Genomic DNA, 18,898 nt, shown 5'->3' with positions numbered 1-18,898 from the left:
AGATTCCATATTCTGTAAGTGTTCATTGTTTGCAATTTCTAAACTCTTGAAAGAAATCTTACATAAGTTTCCAGTGTCTTATAACTTCCTAATTCAATAAATTATTCTCAACCCTTAAATATTTATGCTATCAAGGATTGTGCTGTTGGAGCTCTTCTTATGAAAACATTCTACAGAATTTATCTTTTTTATGACTACAATTTTCATCTCAGTTTGTATGTTGATGACTCCCAAAACTTAACCTACGATTCAGATCCCTGTCCTAGATTCTATATTTATTTTCTGGACACTATTAGATGTCCACGTATCAATTTTCCCCTTCTTCCTTCCTGGCAGAGCTCTGATTTTGGTCAAATATCTAGACTTCCTTTACATACTCACACATGTGAGTCATAGAAAGTTGAGTCCACCTCCAGTTCCAGAAGTAGACCTGACTAGTCCAAGAATAATTTTATTCTCTTTGTTATAGGAAATGGTAGTGAGAGAAATGATGTTTCTAGGAAAAGATTATTCTCTCCTAAAGAAAATTCCATAACAAGATGTGGTAGTTAGATTCAGTTGTCAACTTGGCCAGGTGAAGGCACCTAGTTCTGTTGCTGTGGACATGATCCAATGGTACGTGAACCTCATCTGTTGCTCACTGCGTCTGCAGTTGGCTAGGCGGTATGCCTGCTGCAGTGAATGATGTTTGACTTAATTGGCTGGTGCTTAAATGAGAGAGCACAACTTAGCACAGCCCAAGCAGCTCAGCATACCTCATCTCAGCACTCACAGCTGAGCCCAGGCCTTTGGAGATGCAGAAAGAAATCACCCCAGGGAAAGCTGTTGAAACCCAGAGGCCTGGACAGAAGGCTAGCCGAGATCACCCTGTGCCTTCCCACATAAGAAAGAACCTCAGTTGAAAGTTAGCTGCCTTTCCTCTGAAGAACTAATGAAATAAATCCCCCTTTATTAAAAGTCAATCTGTCTCTGGTGTATTGCATTCCGGCAGCTAGCAAACTAGAACACAAGAGCTCTCCATTTATTCTCTGGATGTAGTTAAGTCTAGATGTGATGCCTACAAATTCTGCAGCCATGTTGCAGCTACCAAACTAAAGATGAAGTAGACAATGGGGCTAGCATAGAAGAAGGATAAACTCCATGAAACACGTAAGTGGACAGATACTAGGTATTATACTGTGTTTTATGAACTCACAAATATTATCCTCCCAACCATTAAAGTAGATTTCATTATTTTGCAAACTTAAGTGCAAAATTTAGTAACTTGCCCAAAGTTTCCACAGCTTGTTAGTAGCAGAACAGTTGGACATTTCAAGAATCATGCTCTCAATCACTACTATCTCTACCACTATCTCCTCACAATAGAAATATTCCTGAAATTGCTTGGTTGCTGAATTGTGTTTCTTGAGATATGATTTGATATTGGAAGTAAGCCACAAGCTTTAACTTAGGTTTAAACACCCACCTATACAGGATATTACACATGGAATTGGATATGAATAACTGGATCAGATTATTAGTTTTTCATCTAGGAGCTAGTTACCCAGGTTCTCTGAAGCTTGGTGTAATAATCCAAATGCAAACAATTTAAAAGCTGAAAAAATTTCTGTGAGAATTTTATGAGAAACTACTACATTGCAAACAAATGCACATACTAAAATTCCAGTAAGTTACAGGTATTTTTTCCTACTCTTTCTGTGACCATCGCCCTACCCATTATTATTACTATATGTATATATTATTTACATAATATGTGGCTTTATATTTTTATGGGGTAGTAGCTAAGTTTCTGTTAAACTGACTAATAGAGTTAGGCTTCTGTGTGCTCATTAAAACTAGCCTCATTAAGATCCAGGAAATTTTTAATCATCAGAAAATATTCTGGGAAATTAATTAGGTGCTTTTTCATATCTTTTTACTTGCAGTGGAACCCCAGAACCTCTGACAGTAATATGATCCTGATCTATAAATGGCATTCAGACAGATCTAGAATCTCTCATAGTTTAGAGCTCCCTTAAAGACCCAACAATGGATAGATAACAAACACCAGAGAGAATAACAATTTTTTTTTTTTTTTAGTGAGAAACAAATTCTGGTAGAATAAGTCACAATGAGAAGCATGGCCTATTGATCAGAAGAAATAATAATTCTGACTCTATGTGAGGATATATTTGGCTATGCCCTAAAACCCCATAAAAGCACTACAGCACTAGATGACTAATAGCTAAGCTGTGTGGACTTCTCTGAAAAAACCTATCACATGGAGCACAAGCCACTTCATAGTTTATAGTCTGAGCAGGAGAAGGAAACTGGACAGAGAAGTCCAGTGGTGATGTTGACAGTGGCTAACAGGATGTGTGGAATTTGGTGACTCCTAAGGCATTTACAGTAATGAAAATACATGGTAACTCCTGACAACAATTCAAAAGGTGAAAGAAGAAAACACTGTTAAAACCATTCACTGAGGTAGGCAGGTTGTATATATGCAAATAGTGACTCTGATCTCACTTTACTTCCCACTTCCAAGGAGATGTTTTCAAGCTTTGGAGTAAGATGTTGGCAATGACCTTGAATAAATGTCTCAAGCTCTTCAAGCCTCATGTTCATCAGTTCTAAATTGGGCATTGTATTTATACCAATCTCATAAGGTTGTTGTGAAGATTAAATGATGTGATGATACAGCTTTATCATTTAGACAGTTTAGTAAAGTAAACATTCCTAGATTATTTCATACTTCATTTTAGCAATACCTGGTTAGAAAAATAAATTCTAAAATATCATTCATAATAGTTAAAAATCTATAAAATATTTAGAAATAACTTAAAGGAGAAAGATATAAAGTCTTGACAAAAGCAAGACATGAATCATGAATAAATAAACATAGTATGTTAGACAGTGTCTCACTTTGCCAGGGCTACTTTAGCAAATACCACAGGTTGGTTGGATTAAACAATAGGAACATATTGCTTCACGGTTTTGGAGGCTACAAGTTCAAAAGGTTATCAGTAGGCCATGCTTTCTGCAAAGTGTACAGAGTTCTGGTAGTGGCTTCCTGAAAATCTCTGCTTCTATGACATGTTAATCTGTTTTCTTCTATGTCCTCCTGCAGCTTCTTCTGCTTCTAATTTCATACCCAAATTTCCTCTCTTTATAAGGATGCCAGTCATATTGGATGAAAGTCCACAATGATTCTGTTTGGCCTCATATTAACAGGATCTTCACAGATACTATTTACAAGTGAATTCACACCCACAGGATCAGGGATTAGGATTTGAACATGTCTTATGAGGGACAGTTCAATCTGCCCTAGAGGGCCCAGCTTTTCCAGACATCAGCTAGTTTCATCTCCCTACCCCTTATTATTGATAGCCCTTTCAACATGAAAAAATTGGGGTGGGCATAACCCAAATAAAGCAAGGGAGAAAGATCAAGGGTAATGGTGGAGTTATACAGAGAAGGTAGGGTTTAGTGGATGACAGTGATTGCTGAATCATTAAATTGATATTCTTTTAGTCTCTAGCATCTTAGAATAGCTAGAAGTAAAAACCTAAAATTGTGGAATTGTAACCCATATCAAACTCTAAAATCTGTTCTACAACTACTTGTTGTGCTGTGCATTGAAATTTATTGCTTTTCTGCAATTATGTTATTTTCCACAAAAAAAGAAAAAGTGATGATAAAAATATATACTTTCCTTCTAGTCTCCAATATTCTGCAGCAGCTAGAAGGAAAAATCTGAGATGATGGTATGGTAGCCCTAACAAACTCTGGGATTTGTCTTGTAACAACTTGTTGAAGAGTGCTTTGAAAACTATTGCTTTTTTCTTCCTTTGCTTTGTATATATGTTACATTATACAATTTTAAAAAGTTAAAAAGAAAACAAGACACACACCAGCAGATTTGAAGAGGCTGGAGAAAGAATAAACAAACTAGAGGACAGGACAATGTACGCACAAAAGAACAATGGCAAAAAAGATGAGAAAATTTGAACTGGATCTCAGGGAAAAGATGGACAATACAAAGGATGCAAATATAAGAGCCATCGGTGTCTCACAAGGAGAAGAGAAGCATAAAGGGCTAGGAAGATTAGTTAAGGAGATAATGGGGGTAAACTTCCCTATCCTTATAAAATATACAAATATGCAAATCAAAGAAACCCAATGAATCCCAAACAGAATAAATCCAAATAGACCTACTCCAAGATACATACTAATCAGTCTGTCAAATGTCAAAGAGAAGCAGAAAATCCTGAAAGCAGTGAGAGAAAGGCAACACACCACATAAAAGAGAAACCACATAAGACTGAATTCAGACTACTCAACAGGCACCATGGAGGTGAGAAGGCAATGATATGATATATTTAAGGTCCTGAAAGAGAAAGACTTCCAGCCAAGAATTCTGTATCCAGACAAACTGAACTTCAAAAGTGAGGGAGAGGGTTCACTTCGAGGGCCTTGCACAACCAAAAAAAAAAAAAAAAAGAAAGAGAGAGAGATTTTAAATTTTCACAGAAGACAAAGCCTGAGAGAATTTGTCAACAGGAAATAGCCCTACAAGAAATACTAAAAGGAGTTCTGTCGGCTGAAGAAAAAGAAAAGAGAGGGGGTTCTGGAGGAGGGTACAGGATTGAAGAATATGAGTAAGGGTAACTAAAAGGATACAAAGAGAAGGTGGGAAAAGGATATATAGATTTGACAAAACAAAACAAAACAAAACAAACACCAAAGATGGCAGATTCAAGAACTGTTTTTACAGTAATAACTGTGAATGTTAATGGACTAAACTCACCAGTTAAAAGATACAGTTTGGTAGAAAAGGTTAAGAAGTATGATCCCTCTACAGGCTGCTTACAAAAGACTTATCTAAGACCCAAGAACAGAAATAGACTGAAAATGAAAGAGTGGTGTCATGGTCAGGATCATGTGTCAACTTGGCCTAGTGGTGGTATTCTGTTTATTTGGTTGGGCAAGTGCTGGCCTATCTTTTGCAATGAGTAATGATCACATTGGCTACATCCACAGATGATTCCATTTGCAATTAACCAAGGGGAGTGTCTTCTTTAATGAATGATGCTTAATCTAATCACTGGACGCCTTTTAAGGAGGATTCAGAAGAGATAGGCTCTCTTTCCTGCTTCGCCCGCAAGCCTCTTCCATGGAATTCATCCAGACCCTCCACTGGAATCATCAGCTTCACAGCCTGCCCTACAGATTTTGGACTCTATGTTCCCATGGTTATAAGAGACACTTCTATAAATTTTATATTTACAAATATTTACTGTTGATTCTGTTTCTCTAGAGAACCCTAACTAATACAACTTGGTACCAGGACTGGTTCTTAAGAAACAGAATTTTAAAAATGGGTTTTTACGAATGGTTTTCTACTCTGGTTGGACTCAAAGGCACTAAGGACTCTGATTCCCATAATCAGAATGACATTGCCAATCCAGAGTGAGTTGGCAAAAGAGATACTCACAATATCGCCATTCGATTCTTATAATGTTTCACTTGTATGAAGCCAGACTCTGGGGGATAATGTTTTTGACACCTTTACAGAGTTTTATGGAAATAGGAGGTATAGAGATGTTGGCTGGTTGTTGTTAGATACACTGTATACATTAATGAGTGAAAAGGATGAGCTTAAGTCTTCAAACGAGAAGCTTAAGTGCTGTCTGACAGATGCAGACGTTTCTGTGAGTGTACTGAAGGAAAATCTTATTTCCTGTAGCCGTAGACTTGAGCTCTCCGAAAATCAGACTCAGTATCTTATCGTTCAAGTAGAAACTTTACAACACAAATTGAAACCTCAATCTTGGATGGTATCTGCTGTTAAAGTGGGGGCACTGATTGGAAAGGAGTGGGAACCTGAAAAATTGGATGGTGACATATGAATGGATAATGATGTCAGTGACGAGGTTGAAAATCTAGGTCATGCTGAGTCTTCTCTAGATAACCCTGTAATAGTCTGCCTGGAGGATATAGCTGCCCCACCTCCAGCCTGCCTTGAGGAGTTGGCCAACCAACCTCCACCTGAAGGGATTAGCCCTAGAGTGATTAATCCCGTTTCACTAGACGAAACTGCAAATGAATGCGCTGAAGTAAATGGCTTGGAAGAGACTTTTAATTCTTTTCATGACCCACCCCCACCACCCCTCATTTCTTCCAGACCCATAACTAGACTAAAGTCCCAAAAGGCCCCTAAAGGTGAGGTACAAAGTATAACACATGAGGAGGTACATTCTACTCCAAAAGGACTGTGTGAGTAATCTAATTTATATAGACAGAAATCAGGGGAATATGTGTGGCAATGGATTTTAAGGGTGTGGGATAATGGTGGGAGGAATATAAGGCTGGATTACGCTGAACTTATTGATATAGGTCCACTAAGCAGAGATTCTGCATTCAATGTTATAGCTTGAGGGGTTAGGAAAGGCATTAATAGTTTGTTTGGATGGTTGGCTGAAACATGAATCAAAAGGTAGCTGACATTACCTGAGGTTGAAATGCCAGAACTGCCCTGGTATAATGTAGATGAGGGGATCCAGAGGCTTAGAGAGATTGGAATGTTAGAATGAATTTATCATGCAAAGCCTGCTCTTACACCCCAGGAATGTCTGGAGGATGCACCTTTTACCAGAAGAGTGAGAAATAAATTTACGTGACTAGTGCCATCATCCCTGAAAAGCTCTGTAGTTTCACTTCTCTGCAGGTCAGATATTACTGTGGAAACTGCTGTCACTGAGCTGGAATCCTTAAACACAATGGGGACGACCAGATCCCAAGTTGGCAGAAGTCAGGTGGCAGCACTTAATCACCAAAGACAGGGTGGACGTGACTATTATAATAGATAGCAAACTCAAAGCAGGAGTCAAAATAATCTGACTCGCAAAGATTTGTGGCATTGGCTAGTAAATCATGGGGTACCTAGAAGTACAACAGAAGGGCAGTCTACTAAATTCTTGTTTGAGCTGTATAAACAAAAGAGTTCCTGGTCAAGTGAACAGAGTCTAACTTGAATTACTAAAACACAGAGTCATGGTCCCTTAATCAATTTCCAGACTTGAGACAGTTTACAGACCCAGAGCCCCTTGAATGAAGGGTAGGCCAGGTCCCTTTGGGGAAAACCCTGTTACACTGCCACAGATTTATACTGTTAATCTTTCTCCAAGCCTTCCCCAAGGAGACCAATGGCCTTTTACTAGGGTAACTGTGCATTGGGGAAAAGGAAATGATCAGATATTTTGGGAATTATTAGACAGTGGTTCAGAAGTGACATAATTCCAGGGGAACCAAAACATCACTCTGGTCTGCCAATCAGAGTGGGGGCTTATGTAGGTCAGGTGATTAATTGAGCTTTAGCTCAGGCCCATCTTACTGTGGGTCCAGTGGGGCCCTGGAGCCATTCTGTAGTTATTTCCTCAGTTCTAGAATGCGTAATTGGAATAGACATACTAACTAGCAGAATCCCTACATTGGCTCTTTAACTCATACAGTGAGGGCTATTATGGTGGGAAAAGCCAAGTGGAAGCCACTAGAACTGCCCCTACCTAGCAAAATAGTAAATCAGAAGTAATATCAGATTCCTGAGGGACTGCAGAGATTACTGCCACTCTTAAGGACTTGAAGGATGCAGGGGTGGTGATTCCCACCACATCCCCATTCAACTCTCCTATTTGGCTTGTGCAGAAAACAGATGGGTCTTGGAAGATAACAGTGGATTATCGTAAACTCAACTAGGTGGTGACTCCAATTGCAGCTGCTATTCCAGATGTGGTATCATTGTTTGAGCAAATCGGTACATCCCCTGTTGCCTGGTATGCAGCTATTGATCTGGCTAATGCTTTTTTCTCAATAGCTGTTAGTAAGAACCACCAGAAACAGTTTCCTTTCAGCTGGCAAGGTCAGCAATATACTTTTCACTATCCTACCTCAGGGGTATATCAACTCTCCAGCCCTATGTCATAATCTTGTCTGCAGGGACCTTGATCATTTCTCCCTCCCACAAGACATCACACTGGTCCATTATATTGATGATATCATGTTGATTGGACCTAGTGAGCAAGAAGTAGCAACTACTCTAGACATGCTGATAAGGTATTTGCATGTCAGAGGATGAGAGATATCAACAAAAATACAGGGACCTTCCACCTTAGTGAAATTTCTAGGTGTCCAGTGGTGTGGGGCATGTCAAGACATCTCTTCTAAGGTGAAGGATAAGTTGCTGCATCTGGACCCTCCTACGACCAAAAAAGAGGCACACCTAGTTGGTCTCTTCGGATTTTGGCGACAACATATTCCTCATTTGGGTGTCCTACTCTGGCCCGTTTACTGAATAACCAGAAAAGCTGCTAATTTTGAGTGGGGACCTGAACAAGAAGAGGCTCTGTGACAAGTCCAGGCTGCTGTACAAGCTGCTTTGCCACTTTGACCATAAAATCCAGCAGATCCATGGTGCTGGAAATGTCAGTAGCAAAGAGAGATGCTGTTTATAGAAGAATCACAGTGCAGACCCTTAAGATTTTGGAGCAAAGTCTTACCATTTGCTGTAGACAACTACTCTCCTTTTGAGAAACAGCTTTTAGCCTGCTACTGGGCCTTAGTAGAGACTGAATGCTTAACCTTGGGCCACTAAGTTACCATGAGATCTGAGTTGCCTATCGTGAACTGGGTGTTGTCTGACCCACAAAGCCATAAAGTTGGGCATGTGCAGCCACACTCCATCATAAAATGGAAATTGTATATATGAGATAGGGCTAGAGCAGGTCCTGAAGGCACAAGTAAGTTACATGAGGAAGTGATACAAATACCCATGGTCTCCAATCTTGCCACACTACCTTCTCTTTCGCAGACCAGAGCTATGGCCTCTTGGGGAGTTCCTTACAGTATAAGGTATTCCTTACAGTGAATTGACTGAGGAAGAGAAAACTCAGGCCTGGTTTACAGATGGTTCAGCACGATGTGCTGGTACCACTCGAAAGTGGACAGCTGCAGCACTACAACCCCTTTTTGGGGTGTGCTTGAAGGACAGGGATGAGGGGAAATCCTCCTAGTGGGCAGAACTTCGAGCACTGCACCTGGTTGTTCATTTTGCTTGGAAGGAGAACTGGCCAGAGGTGTGTTCATATACTGACTCATGGGCTGTTGCTAATGGTTCGGCTGGATGGTCAGGGACTTGGAAAGAACATAAGTGGAAAATTGGTGACAAAGAGGTGTGGAGAACAGGTATGTGGACAGACCTTTTTGAATGGGCTAAAAACATGAACATATTTGTGTCCCATGTGAATGTGCACCAGAGGATGATTTCAGGAGAGGAAGGTTTTAATAATCAAGTGAATAAGATGACCTGTTCTGTGGATACTAGTCAGTCTCTGTGTTAGTTAGATTCAGTTGTCAACTTGGCCAGGTGAGCATACCTAGTCCTGTTGCTGCGGACATAAACCAATGGTACGTGAACCTTGGTACGTGAACCTCATCTGTTGCCAATTACATCTGCAGTCAGCTAGGAGGCGTGTCTGCTGTAATGAGTGACGTTTGACTTAATTGGCTGGTGCTTAAATGAGAGATTGCAATGTAGCACTGCTAGCAGCTCGGCATTCCTCATCTCAGCACCTGCAGCTCAGCCCAGGCCTTTGGAGATGCAGAAAGAAGTCACCCCAGGGAAAGTTGTTGGAACCCAGGGGCTTGGAGAGAAGACCAGCAGAGACCATCCTGTGCCTTCCACATAAGAAAAGAGCCTCAGTGGAAAGTTAGCTGCCTTTCCTCTGAAGAACCAACGAAATAAATCCCCTTTTATTAAAAGCCAATCCGTCTCTGGTGTGCTGCATTCTGGCAGCTAGCAAACTAGAACAGCCTCTTTCCCCAGAATGTTCTGTCAATGTCCCATGGGCTCATGAACAAAGTGGTCATGGTATCAGGGATGGAGGTTATGCATGGGTTCAGCAACATGGACTTCCACTCGCCAAGGCTGACCTGGCTACAGCCACTGCTGAGGGCCCAATCTGCCAGCAGCAAAGACCCACACTCAGCCCCCAATATGGCACCATTCCCCGAGGTGACCATCCAGCTACATGGTGGCAGGTTGATAACATTGGACCTCTCCCTTCACGGAAAGGGCAGCAATTTGTTCTAAATAGACACATACTCTAGATATGGGTTTGCTTTCTCTGCACGCAATGCTTCTGTCAAAACTACCATCCATGAGCTTAGAGAATGCCTTATCCATCACCATGGTATTCCATACAGCATTGCTTCTGATCAAGGAGCACACTTCACAGCAAATGAAGTACAGGAATGGGCACATGCTCATGGAATTCTCTGATCTTACCATGTTCCCCATCATCCAGAAGCAGCTGGACTGATAGAACGGTGGAATGGCCTTTTGAAAACTCAATTATGGTGACAACTACGTGGCACCGTAACTGGTGCCACTGAAAGCCTGGGGTAATGTTCTCCAGGAAGCTGTGTATACTCTGAATCAGCATCCACTGTATGGTGCTGTTTCTCCCATAGCCAGGATCCACGGGTCCAGGAACCAAGGGGTGGAAACGGGAGTGGCACCACTCACTATTACCCTAGTGATCCACTAGGAAAATATTTGCTCCCTGTCCCTGTGACCCTGTGCTCTGCTGGTCTACAAGTTTTATTTCCAAAAGGGGGAGTGTTTCCACCAGGAGAAACAACAATGATTCCACTGAATTAGTATCTAAGCCTGCCACCTGGTCACTCTGGGCTACTCGTGCCCCTGAATAAGCATGCCAAGAAGGGGATTACATTACCTGCTGGGGTGACTGACCATGACTATCAGGGGAAAATAGGAATGCAACTACACAATGGCGGTAAAGAAGAGTTTTCCTGGAATATAGGGGATCCCCTAGGGCATCTTTTAGTACTGCCATGCCTGTGATTAAAATCAATGGGAAAGTGCAACAACCCAACTCTGGTAGGACTACCAATGTCTCTGAAACTTCAGGAATGGAGGTTTGGGTCACCCCACCAGGCAAAGAACCATGGCCAGCTGAAGTGGTGCCCGAGGGTAAAGGGAACATGGAATGGGTAGTGGAAGAAGGTAGTGATAAATAGGAACTACGGCCACGTGATCAGTTATAGTAACAAGGACTGTGATGCTGTTTTGTTCATATTATACTATTTAAGTTGTAAGATATCAAGTTTAAGAATGAATATTACCCAAGGAGTTGTACCCTATTCTGGAGAGATTTAATGTGTTTCCGGTTATATGGAGGACAGTTGAGTATTGTTAGGTGAGAAAAAAAATGTGTCTTATTGTTTTCTCTTTAGAAATTAGGTATGGTTTAAGGTGATGAGTATAGCTGCCAAGCTGACAAGGGGTGGACTGTTACGGTCAGGTTCATGTGTCAACTTGACCAAGTTGTGGTACCTGTTTGTCTGGTTGGGCAAGTGCTGACCTGTCTTTTACTATGAAGACATTTCATAGAATTAAATCATGATCACGTTGGCTACATCCACAGCTGGTTTTATTTGTAATTAGCCAAGGGGAGCGTCTTCTTAATGAGTGATGCTTAATCTAATCACTTGGAGCCTTTTAAGGAGGATTCAGAAGAGACAGGCTCTCTTTCCTACTTTGGTTGATGAGCCTCTCCTGTGGAGTCTGTCCAGACCCTCCATTGGAATCGCCAGCTTCATAGCTTGCCCTACAGATTTTGTACCTACATTCCCATGGCTACATGAGATACTTTTATAAATTTTACATTTAAGAATATTTCCTATTGATTCTGTTTCTCTAGAGAACCGTAACTAATACAGATGGAAAAAGATATTCCATGCAAGTTGTAACCAAAAGAAATCATGAGAGGCTATACTAATATCAGACAAAACATATTTTTGTATATTAGTCAAAATATACTTTAAATATAAAGACATAATAAGAGATAAAAGGTCACTACATATCAATAGTGGGGATAATTCATCAAGAAGAAACAACAATCATAAATGTTAATGTTCCCAATCAAGGAACTCCAAAGTACAAGTGGCAAACATTTCCATAACTGAAGGGTGTGATAGATGTTTCAACAATAATAGTGAGAGACTTCAATACATCACTCTCCTCTAAGATAGAACAACCAGACAGAGGATCAACATGGAAATAGAAAATGTGAACAATCTGATAAATGAACTAGACCTAACACATTCATGATAAATGTATCATTACATCCCAAACACCAGGATATAGATGCTTCTCTAGTGCTCATGAACATTCTCCAGGATAGATAACATGCTGGGACACAAAATAGGTCTTTAAAAATTACAAAGATTGAAATTATTCAAAGCACTTTCTGTGACCACAATGCAATGAAGCTAGAAATCAATAGCCACCAAGGAACCAGAACTTTCACAAATATATGGAGATTAAATAACACACTCTTAAACAACCAGTGGGTGAACGAAGAAATTGCTAGAGAAATAAAGCAAATAGAAGAAGAGAAATAATAAAGATTAAAGCAGAATTAAATTAATTGGAGAACAAAAGAACAACAGAAAAATCAATAACAGCAAAAGAGGGCTCTTTGAAAAAATCAACAAAATCTATGTAACCCTAGCTAAGCAGACAATGAAAAAAAAGAGAGAGAATGCAAATAAACAAAAGCAGAAATAAGAGGGGGGTCATTATCACAGATTCTGAAGAAATAAAAACAATCATAAGAGGATACTATGAAGAACTATATGGCAGAGGATACTATGAAGAACTATACACCAACAATATAGACTACTTAGAGGAAATGGACAAATAACTAGAAACACCACAGCAAGCTGCAATGACTCCAGAAGAAACAGAAGACCTTAAGAAACCAATCACAAATAAAGAGATTCAATCAATCATCAAAAATCTTCCTACAAAGAAAAGCCTAGGGCCAGATGGCTTCACAGGGTGATTTATAAAACATTCCAAAAAGAACTAACACCAATCCTGCTCAAACTCTTCCAAAAATTTGAGGCAAAAGGAACCCTACTTAACTCAATTTATGAACCTAACATTACTTTAATATCAAAACTGGGTAAAGATGTCAAAGAAAAAAACCACAGGCCAATTTTCCTAGTGAATATAGATGTTAAGATTCTTAATAAAATACTAGCAAATCAACTCCAACAACATGTTAAAAGAATTATACACCACAACCAAGTAGGGTTTATACCAGGAATGCAAGAGTTGCTCAACAAGAAAATCTATCAATACTATACAGCACATGAACAAATTGAAAGGGAAAAATCACATGATCATCTAGATTAATGCTGAAAAAGCATTCAATAAAATTCAGCATCCTTTTCTAATAAAAAAATTTCAAAAAGCAGAAATAGAAGGAAACTTCCTCAATATGATATAATATGAAAAACTCACAGCCAACATCATACTCAACAGTGAGAGACTGAAAGCCTTCCCCTTAAGATCAAGGATGCCTCTGACACCACTATTATTCAAGAGTATATTAGCAGTTCTATCTAGAGCAATCAGGCAGGAAAAAGAAATAAAAAGGCACCCAAATTGGAAAGGAAGAAGTAAATTTTTCATTATTTCCAGATGACATGATACTATACTTGAAAAATCCTGAGAAATCTACAACAAAGCTTCTTGAGCTAATAAACAAATTCAGCAAAGTGGTGGGATATAAGACTAATGTACAATAATCAATAATGTTTCTATACACAAGCAATGACCTAACTAAGGCAACAATTAAGGAAAAAGTTCCATTGAAAGTAGCAATGAAAAGAATCAAGTATCTAGGAATAAACTTAACCAAGGTTGTAAAGGACCTGTACACAAAAAGCTACATAATATTTTCAAAAGAAATCAAAGAATATCTAAATATTCTTTGATTATCTAAGAATATCTAAATATTCTTTAGGTGGTAAGGTGGTAAGACATTCCCTGCTCATGGATAGGAAGGTTAAATGTAGTTAAGATGTCAATTCCACCTAAATTGATGTACAAATTCAACACAATACCAATCAAAATTCCAACAAACTAGTTTGAAGACTTGGAAAAGCTAGTAATCAAATTCATTTGGAAGGGAAAGAGTCCCCAGATAGCTAAAAATGTCCTAAAAAAGAATTAAATAGGAGGATTAACACTTCCTGATTTTAAAAAGTATTACAAGGCCACAGTAGTCAAAACAGCATGCTACTGGCACAAAGATAGACGAGATTGACAAATGGAATAGAATTAAGAGTGTGGAAATAAACTACCAAATCTATGGTCAACTGATCTTTGACAAGGCCCCCAATCCACTGAACTGGGACAAAACAGTCTTTTCAATAAATGGGCATGGGAGAACTGGAAATCAATAGCCAAAAGAATAAAAGAGGGCCCTTACCTTATACCTTATACAAAAATTAACTCAAAGTGGATCAAAGACTTAAATACAAGAACTAGTGCCATAAAGCTTCTAGAAAAAAACAGGCAAACACCTTCAAGACCTAGTAATAGGAGGTAGCTTCTTAAACATTATATCCAAAGCACAAGCAAAAAAGGAAAAAAATAGATATATGGGACCTCCTTAAAATCAAATGATTCTGTACCTTACAAGACTTTTGTCAAAAAGATGAAAAGGCAGCCAATGCAATGGGAGAAAATATTTGGAAATCATGTATCAGATAAAGATTTGATATCCTATATACATAAAGAAATCATACAACTCAACAACAAATGAACAAACAACTCAATTATAAAATGAACTAAAGAATATGAATAGACATTTTTCTGAAGAGCAAATATAGATGGCAAGATGTACATGAAGAGATGCAGGTCAAGACTACAATGAGATATCATCTCACATTAATAAGAATGGCTGCCATTAAATAAACAGGAAACTATAAATGTTGGAGAGGATGTGGAGAAACTGGACCACTTATACACTGCTGATGGGAATGTATAATGGTACAAATACTGTGGAAAACAGTTCGGTGGTTCCTTAGAAAACTAAATATCAAGTTGCTCTATGTCCTGGCAATACTACTCAGCATATACCCAAACAACTGAAAGCAGTGACAGAAACAGATATTTGCATACCAATGTTCATAGCAGCATTATTCACAATTGCCAAAAGATGGAAACAATCCAAGTATCCATAAACAGAGGAGTGGATAAACAAAATGTGAAATAAGCATACAATGGAATATTATGCAGCAGTAAAATGAAATGATGTCCTGAAGCACATGATAACATGGATGAATCCTGAGGACGTAATGCTGAGGTGAAATAAGCCAAAAACAAAAGGATTGATACTATATGATTTTACTTTTATGACCTTGGTAAAGGTAAACTCAGGTGCTCATAATACAGAATATAGGGGACATAGAGATACACAGAAGCTAGAGATGGGTGAATGGTTACTTAATGTGACTGAGCTTAAATGTAAGGGAATGAATAGAGGTAAAGGCAGTTTATTAGTGTGTCTATAAGTGAAGGCGAACATGATTGAAGATGAACATGATTGAAAGGGGTGTACAGATTCACGTATACCACTGAATAACACTACAAATATAAAGTTCTTGCATGAACTACTTCAAAGGTATGAACACTGTACTAAGAGAAAATAATTTCAGAGTATGGAGGAAAATTATTATTGTATGCTATAGTCTATACTTAACAGGAAGACATCAACAGCACCATGGCAATACCAGGAGTAAATAATGGGGAGGGGAGGGAGGAGAGGACAAGAATTAAGGGAAGGTTAAGATTTTCTATTTGGTGTGGGTATGTCAACCTGTTATTTTTCTCTTGGGGGCAAAGAAAATTGTCTAAAATTGAGAGTGTTGATGATTATGCAACTAAGTAAGGATAATGTGAGACATCTGATGACTTCTGGATTATACACGATGCCCAATAGTTGGAAGTGGCTGAAGGACACACTGAATGAGAAGTAGAATGGCGAGCTGTGGTGTATACGTATAATTAAATATTGTGTGGCTACAATAAGGAACGAAGTCATGCGGCATACCAACAAGGTGAATGAACCTGGGGGATAATACGTGATGCAAAATAAGCCAGAAAAAAAAGAACAAATATTGTATGTCTCCCTTTTAGAAAATAATTATAAGAAACGTGGGGCTTAGATTGTAACCTCTTATAGCAGTCACAGTTGGTCTGGAGCTGTAATTGCTATTCCTAGATTTTGAGAGGCTGTGTAATATATGTATAACCTGGTATTTCCTTGGAACCTTTGGTGCCTGTATGACACCTAAGATTCAGAGTAGGAGTTCTGCAGGTCTGAAAGTTGGCATTGCCACATATAACATTGTGTAACATAAAGTTGTAAAAAAGACCAGGCTTCAATTAGAGATAAGAACAAAGCTGATAGGTCGGGACTAAGATAAATTAGAACATAGGAGTAAGGAGGACATTGTCTGCATTTTAGAAATTCACCTATTGTTTGAGACCAAAGAAAAAGAGATTTATTTTGTCCAAAACCTAAATTTTATGTAGCACATAATCTAACTCAACCTGTCTGGATAGGTCATGTATACAACAGGAGCACATGGAGCCCAGAATAGGTGAGGCTTATAATTCTGTATAGCTTAATGTAATGCCTAGATGCATCCTAGAGTATGTTGAGCAGATCATTATTATTGGCAAAGTCCCTTGAAGAATGGGAGAAAAATATGTGGAACTATTAAGCTTTACCAACAGGGAAACCCTTGATACTGTCTCAAATATTAGAAACTCTGAAGTCAATAGGCCAAATCCTTGATCTTGGGGCTTGTTCTTGTGAAGTTTATGTAGCAGAAAAGCTAAGCCTACCCATAGTTAAGCCTAAGAGTTACTTCCAGAGGACTTCTTTTGTTGTTTGGATGTGGCTTCTCTCTAAGCCCAACTGTGCAAGGAAAATCATTATTCTCCCTCATATGTGGGATATGACATTCAGGGGTGAAAGTCTCCTTGGCAATATGGGGTATGAACCCCAGGAATGGGCCTGGCCCTGGAACCATGGGAATGACAATGCCTGTCTGACCAAATGGGGGGAAAGAATATTAACAAAATAAGGTATCAGTGGCTGAGACTGTTCAAATAGAAATAATAGTCTATTCTGGAGGCTACTCTTATACAAGCTTTAGTAAGATAGTGCTTTTTATCATAGTTTGCCAAACCTCAACCAAAACTATTCCTGTCAACCTTAAAGAACACCTAGGGCCCTGTTCTAGCTTGCTGGCTGCCGGAACGCAATATATCAAAAACAGAATGGCTTTTAAAAAGGGGAATTTAATAAGTTGCTAGTTTACAGTTCTAAGGCTGAGAAAATGTCCCAATTAAAACAAGTCTATAGAAATGTCCAATGTAAGGCATCCAGGGAAAGATACCTTGGTTCAAAAAGGCTGATGAAGTTTAGGGTTTCTTTCTGAAGTGGAAGGGCACATGGCGAACACAGTCAGAGTTTCTTTCTCATCTGAAAAAGCACATGGTGAATATGGTCAGGGTTCCTCTCTCATCAGGAAGAACAAGTACTAGCTTCTTCTCTTGGCTTCCTGTTTCATGAAGCTCCCTGGGAGGTGTTTTCCTTCTTCATCTCTAAAGGTCTCTGGCTGGTGGATGCTGCTTCGTGGTACTACAGCATTCTCTGCTCTCTCTGAATCTCTCTCATTCTTCAAAATGTTTTCTCTTTTATAGGACTCCAAAAACTAGACCCGCCCAATGAGTGGAGATATGCCTGTACGCCCAATGGGTGGAGATACGCCTGTACCTAATCCAGTTTAACAGCCACTCTTGATTAAATCCCACCTCCAGGGAGATGATTTAATTACAGTTTCAAGCATACAATACTGAATCGGGAGTAGAAGAAATGGCTGCCTTTACAAAAGGGGATTAGGATTAAAACATGGCTTTTTAAGGGTACATACATCATTTCAAACTTGCACAGGCTCTATCTGAGATTCTATAAAAGTTCCATGCACTATAATTACTTTCCAGAAAATTACAACCTCCAGATGGTCAGATAAGTCCTGAAACCCAGGAGGGCCAGCATCTCCAAGAACATCAACTAGCTGCATCCACCTATCCCGTATTACCAACAGCCCTTTCCAACATGAAACGTTAGAATAGGCATAGTCCAAATATACCTCTAATGATTGGAAGAAAAATCAAAGGAGAAGGAGGAGTTATATTACATAAGACAGGATTTAACAAATGAGTATGACTGCTGAATCATGATATTGATATTTCTTATAGTCCCCAGTATCTTGGAGCAGGTAGAACGAAGAATCTAAAATTGTGGAACTGTAACTCATACCAAACTCTGAAATCTGTTCTATAGGTACTTGTTACAATGTACTTTGAAATGTATTGCTTTTTTGTATATATATTTCCCATAAAAAAAATCAACATAGCAATTTTTGATTAGCGAAAAACCTAAGAGAATAGGCCACAGAAGGAAATAAAATTGCATTCCTATGCTAACAAGAAAAAAGAGATTAAATAAAAAATACTATTTTCTATGTGGCTACAAGAGTGATGGTTGCAAGGAAACCTTGATTATTCCTGAGTGGGACAAGCCTTTAACAGAACTGCAGCAGCATTCACATCTGGGGGCAAGCATCTGTTATTGATGTGGGCAGTGAGAGAACAAGCTTGACTCAGGCAGACAGAAAGACTTTGCAAGGATAAGAAGAAAACACCCAAGAATTTAATGATAGCATGGGCATGTAGAATAAACTGGATTCTGGAAGAGTCCCAAATACAAAATTAAATTGCTTACCTAATAATTCTCCTTCCTCCCCTCATCCCTTGAATTATGTCAAGAAAGTAGCTTTGGAAGAGAGGCTGGAAAGCAGAGAAAACTTGGTAGTCTCACGTAGTTTCCAAAAACTTGGTTTGGGGGTTCCAACAGATTTGAACCAAAGATGAACCAAAGCAATCTGAATTTGCTCTCCAAAA

At 39.1% G+C, this 18,898-nt stretch overlaps 1 protein-coding gene across 5 annotated transcripts in view; it reads right to left on the bottom strand.

Annotated features, from left to right (window-relative positions):
• The window catches only part of LOC143644635 (olfactory receptor 5M5-like), a 384,306-nt gene that overhangs the window by 303,320 nt on the left and 62,088 nt on the right, over positions 1-18,898 (bottom strand). The gene's annotated exons all lie outside the window — the stretch shown is intronic.

The sequence above is a fragment of the Tamandua tetradactyla genome, chromosome 8 (assembly GCF_023851605.1).
Source record: "Tamandua tetradactyla isolate mTamTet1 chromosome 8, mTamTet1.pri, whole genome shotgun sequence".
Classification (NCBI taxonomy): domain Eukaryota; kingdom Metazoa; phylum Chordata; class Mammalia; order Pilosa; family Myrmecophagidae; genus Tamandua; species Tamandua tetradactyla.
This window is presented reverse-complemented; position numbering and strand designations above follow the sequence as displayed.